The following is a 6196-nucleotide window of genomic DNA, read 5'->3' on the forward strand; positions in this document are numbered from 1 at the left end:
ATTTGGCAGTATTTAATTGTTAAGTCAATCCAGTGGACTTTTAATTTTGATGTTATACTTTTTAACTTCTAGAAATCTATTTTCTTCTTCAGTGCAAGTTTTCCTTTAAGTTTTTAACATATTTATAATAATTGCTTTAAAACTCATGCTTGCTAATTCCATTATCTCTGACATTTCTGGGTCTGTTTCTTTTGACTGATTTTTTAGTCATATTTTCCTGCTTCTTTATATATCCTAGTATATTCTATTACTTTCTGAACATTATAAATATTATGTTGTTGAGTACTGGATTTTGTTGTCTTCCTTTCAAGAGTGTTGGATTTGCTTGGGATGCAGTTAAGTTACTTGTGAATAAAATTTATCCTTTTAAGTTTTTTTGAAGCTTTTTGGGGGGTAAGCCTAGTCATTAGACCTACTTTAGCCCTACTACTAAAGAGTGGCTCAACTGAATGCCCTGGGTTGGACATTCCACTCTGGCTGGTTGGCACTTAAGCATTCCAAATCCTGCCTTAGCTCTGGGAATTGTTCAGCTTATAGCTCTCAGTAGATCCTTCCCCAGCATTGTAGATTTTCACACTATACTACATATTACACATGTGTAACACAGTATTCAGCAAGATACTCAAAAGGAATCCCTATGCAGATTTCTGGAATGCTTTGTCTACACAGCTTCCTCTTCTCTGGTACTCTAGCCCACAAATTCCAGCCATGTCAGTCTCCCTAACTTTTCAGCTCTTTCTTATAGAGACTCTAGATTCTCGCTACATGTCCCTTGCTACAGCACTAATGTTTGTTGTTGTTGTTGTTGTTGTTTTATCAGTAGAATAACCTGGCTTAACTGAAACTCTAAACTTTGTCTCCCCTATTGTGGCAACAGCTGAAATCTCTATTCATTTTTCTTAGCCTTGGCAAGGCTGTCTGGAATTTTCCCTATGCATACAAGTTCAGGACCAACTAAAGATTTGGGCAGTTTACATACAGAAGTTGGGCTCTTGCCTGTGGATCTCTTCAGGATGTCCCTCATCAATTTCCAGCTGTGGTGATTGCCTGGAGTTTCTATTCAGTTTTATCCACTTTCTGTGGCACTTATTAGGGCCTTATCTTAGGCAGATAGCCAAAAATTGGGAAACTCACCCAATGATATTTCCCTCTTTTAACTGTGAACTCTTTTCTGTTTCTGCTACTTTTTAGTTACTCTCCAGTGCCTCTGTACAGTGTTATTTCTATTGGTGCAGAGTTTATAATTTTTATCTCTAGAGAGGAGTAGGTAAGTCTGGAATATGAGCTATTCCAGTTTTACATAAAGCAAATGGTTTTAATCAGAATCTATACTGATGATAATCAAGCATGAAAGGACCTTAGGGATGTAAAATCAAAATATTTTTTCTAAGACTGAATGGTGTGCTAGACACAAGAATCATATTCTTGAAATTCAGGGACTAGAAGGACACTTAAAGAAAAATAAGCAATTCAAGAATATGTAATACTTGTAATACACTTCAACTGTAGTTAGATTGTTATCAAATACAAGTGGGCAACTGTGAGATGCTCTGTAATACTTAGAAATGAAGGATGCAAGTTGAATTATAAAGTCAATGAATCAGACTTGAATGAAGCAAAGTTCCTTTAAACAACGGAGACTGACTGAATATGTGTTAACATATCTAAAGAAAGAGCTTGTCAATCTGAGGAGCTGTTGGTCAAGGAGAGAAAGGAAAGGCACAAAGGGGAACATTAGTAGTACCCACCTAAACACTGTCAAATATAGAGAAAGTTGTGGTCAGAAGACTTTAAGTACTACTATTACAGTCGTAGGCAAGATTGTTACTATTGTGGAGGTGAATGCATCAGACAAGTTGTAAATATAAACTCAAATTATGTAATTTTTTCTATTCTATGCTATTAAATGTTCTAATTATAAACTTGGCCTCCATGTATGTTAGTCTACAGAGAAAAAGAATGCCTGGCCTACTGTAACTCTAGTCTGTGTCACTTATACATATTATAAATTAATACATTGGAATGCTTTAGACGTTAGTCTTTGTAAACCTAGTCAATATGTATCTGCTTATGAGAAACGAGATCCCTTCACAATGTGCTTAATTAGATTAAAGCTGAGGGGAGACTTCCAGATGTGATACAATGATCACACAGTACTCTGGAAGCTATTTACTTCCTAGATATACTAACTTCATTGAGTATTTAAATCTTAATTTTTTGCTACAGGAGTTTGAAATTCAAACCTTAATGGTATTAAAAAACTTAGCTTTGTTTTTTAATAGATCATATGTGCTTAACTACATAAGATACAGTAGAATAAAGAGACACTGCTGGCAAAAGAGGACTTTAGTGAAAGGTCAGGCAATCAGAGAGAGTCCCTGACATAAAATCTCCCTTAGATACAGCAGAGAAGAGATCCATTCACTAAACTAGAAAAAACTGCCAACATTCTATTTATAATCATTTATTCTTACAGTGACTAGTGAATTGCTAAGATCATTCATGTACATAATGACAGTACCAGATCTCAATATTACACTCATTATTATTACTATATCTGCTTGTACTGTCTTGGTAGAAATCAGACAAAATGGTTGTATCAGAATGTGAAAATAAACAGGTCCTAGAGTAAACCTCAAATATTCCCAGTGAAATATGTAATGGGAACCGCATCATAAAGATCTATAAATATCAGTATTACACATATCTTCTTGATGGCCAGGATTAGCTCTATATTTGGAATTTCCATTTAACACATTTTGGTTGAGATACTTTATAAAAAGGATGAGGCAGGCGTAAGACAATTATTTTAAAGGCTTTTTTCATGCCCTCCCCCCATTTGAATCCTTTCCCATCCTAATACTCAATTAGACTAAGAAAACTTAGAGATTTTTGGAAATGCTGATTTGTTACACACTTAGTGAGAGAAGGCAAATATGCAAACTAAAAATGGGCAGATGCTCCACTGGGCTTGAGGGATATCTGAGCAGGACGTCTCAGCCCCATATCCACAAAAAGGTGGAATGAGGCTTTTCTCAGCTGCTACTGCCCTCGCCTTCCAGAATACCTCACATTTCCCCCCAAGTCAGAAGCCCAAGGATGTGCTCGACCCTCCTTTTCCTACTCCTCTTCTTCAGCCTCTGCCACAGGTGTCTGCCAGGACCTTGACAGGTGTTATGGGCCGGGCTAGCACCTTGCCTGTGGGACCATATCCCTTAGCCCCAGTGTCTCTGGAAGGAGAGTTGAGTGGCTGCCAATGGTTGGAGATGTAGAGGTGTCCCCCAGTGGCAAGTTTGGCCAGAACACCAGTCATTGTTTTATGCACTCACATTGCAAGGACTGTGTATGTGAGTCGGTATAATTTGGCATCCTGAGATTCTTTCTTAGCAAGTAAGTAGAAAAAACTCTTAGAAAAAAAATAAGACAACAAGGAAGCTAGAACTTATTTTTACATGGTTATCAGCTCGCTTACCAATATGGACACTTTTCCCACAGTTTTTTCCTCCTAGCGGAGAAAGTAGGTTGACAAGTTCTCAGTCTGAGTTCCAAAAAATGTTAATTAATGAAAGATTACAATGTAAACATCATAAAACTATCTGACTCTGAAAGTTGAACACACAGGGTTGCAAGATGAATACATAAAGTCACAAAATGAATTCAAGTGCCTGTTAAATGAAAAGCAAACTCACCAAGAAAAATTTCAGCTGCTGCTTAAAGAGCTAAGAGGGAAATTAGTAGAGAAAACTAAAGACTTGGAAGAATGACAATGCAAGTGTTAACTTCACAGAAGTTGGAGTTGTTACAAGCCCAAAAATTAGAATTAGAAACCTCAATGAGAGAGCATTTTAGGAATCTGGGTGAAGAAGTGGAAAGTATAGAAGTGAATACAATAAGCTTTACTATGAACATACATTTTTCAAATCAGCATTTGAACACCAGAAAGAATTTTCACATATTTTAGAAGAAAAAATAAAATATGGGGGTGCCTGGGTGGCTCAGTCAGTTGAGCATCTGACTCTTGATTTTGGCTCAGGTCATGATCTCACAGTTTGTGGGTTCAAGCCCCTCATTGGGCTCTGTGCTGGCAATGTAGAGCTTGCCTGGGATTCTTTCTCCCTCTCTCACTGCCCCTGCCCCTCTCACATTCTCAATCTCTTCCTCTCAAAATAAATAATTTTAAAAAGAAGAAGAAAAAAATAAAATATAAATCAAAGACTGCAAGGCTGGAGAAAGATAAAGAAGAACTATTATAACCAACTGCTTAGTGTTGATCTCACAAGAGACAGCCAATGAATGGGGAGCAACTTGTTTGAGGAAAGTCTACTTGTGTTAGCAATCACAAGGTGTGGAAGCTGAAGTAGCAGAATTAAGGGGTAAAAAAGAGAATTCTGGTGCTCAGGTAAAAAATGTCCAAAGAATTCAGGTGCGGCAGTTGACTGAGATGCAAGATACAGTCATATCCCCTGAGGCTGAAAAACAGTCAGCTAAACTACAGGCTGAATGCTTGGAGAGAGAGTTACAGTCAAGCAATAAACAAAACACTGTTTTAATCAGTAAAGTGCATAGACTTGAACAGGAAATAAATACAATGACCAGTAAAGTAAAAGAACTTAAATATTCAAACAAATTTGAAATAAGAGACTTCAAACTGGAGGCATCAAGAGCTAAGAGTGAACTAGAAAGAGAAAGGAATAACATTTAAACTAAACTAAATGGTCAGACAATGAAATTCTCAATTCAGTTGTTGAACACCACAAAGAGCTCCTAATAGAAAAGGATCAAAATGAATACATAAAGCACAAGCTGCGAAGGAAAAAGGTTATCAAAAACTTCCGGTATGACAAGATGAAAAGCAAGAACTAGAGAACAAATTAGTGGATTTAGAGAAAATGAAAGTGGAACATGATGTCTGAAGGCAATCTGAAAAGGATCAGTGTGAAGAGAAATTGCAAGCTTCACAGATAGCAGAAGAGCCAGCTGGAAGGGAACTACAGAGCATCAGGTTAAAACTTCAGCAACAAATTGTGAATACTGAAAATGCAGAAGAAGAAAAAAAATGAAAATTCTGACCTGAAACAGTAAATCCAGCAGATCCAGGTGACCTTGCTTGCATACTCAGAGAATAAGTTGCTGAATTCAAACAAAAAATGAAGGAAATGGTGGAGAGGTTAAACCAGGAATGCTGAAATTTAAGAAGCCAAGCTGAAAACCACAACTAGAAGTTGAAAATCAGACAGTGGAAGAGAAACAGATATAAGGGTTGGAAGTAAAGCATATGCTTCAGGAATATATCACTGACAGAGAAGAAAAGTATAATCAAGCTAGAGAAAAACTGCAGCAAGCTGCAATTGCCCAGAAAGAGAGAAAATCTCTTCATGGAAACAAAGGAGAACACAGAACTCTTAGAGACAAAGAGAGAAGAACTAGAAACAGAAAATCAAGTGTTAAATAGACAAATGTTCCATCTGAAGAATATGCAAAGCTTCAAAAAAGACTAAAGGATTTACAGAGAAGACGTAATGAAAACTGAAGTTTGATTCTGGTTCCTAACATTATCTCCAACAGGATCCATCAAGCCTGTTAGCTTCCAGTCATCAACCATGGTTCCAGGTTCCATGGACCTATCCTTTCCTCCTCATATGCAGGAGGAAAAGATCAAAGGGAACCCTCTCTACTTCATGAAAGCCTGGAAGAACTAAAAACAACACAAAGAAAACAACTACTGGAATTTGGATCTCCTGAAAATTTTTCTTGGAGAAAAGGCAGATCAAAGGGATGAAATCAGTGTGACTCAGTAAAGCTTGAAGTTTTAATGTATGTGGCATTTAGATCCTTTATTATTGTTTCCCAAAACATGTGAATGTGCCTCAAGAAGAGGTACCAGCTACAGGTTATATTGCATCAATATCAGGTTTTAGGATTATGCTAATGAAAACTGAAGCATTAAAACAGCTCCAGAGATATTCAGAATATTTACTGACAATAGTTTGCGAATACTTTAAGAAAAAAAAAATGAAAGGAATTAGGGAATTGAGTTTTTAAATTATTTTATTAATTTTACTTTGTTGAGGGACACCTGGGTTGCTCAGTAGGTTAAGCATCTGACTTTTGATCTTGGCTCAGGTCATGATCTCATGGTTCATGGGTTCAAGCCCCACAACAGGCTCTGCACTGACAGCATGGAGTCTGCTTGGGA

General features: G+C 37.0%; 1 pseudogene; it reads left to right on the forward strand.

The window, feature by feature from the left end:
- Nucleotides 1–3452: 3452 nt before the first annotated feature.
- On the forward strand, nucleotides 3453–5779 carry LOC122239494 (annotated as a pseudogene).
- The last annotated feature ends 417 nt before the right edge of the window (nucleotides 5780–6196 follow it).

The sequence above is a fragment of the Panthera tigris genome, chromosome B3 (assembly GCF_018350195.1).
Source record: "Panthera tigris isolate Pti1 chromosome B3, P.tigris_Pti1_mat1.1, whole genome shotgun sequence".
NCBI lineage: Eukaryota > Metazoa > Chordata > Mammalia > Carnivora > Felidae > Panthera > Panthera tigris.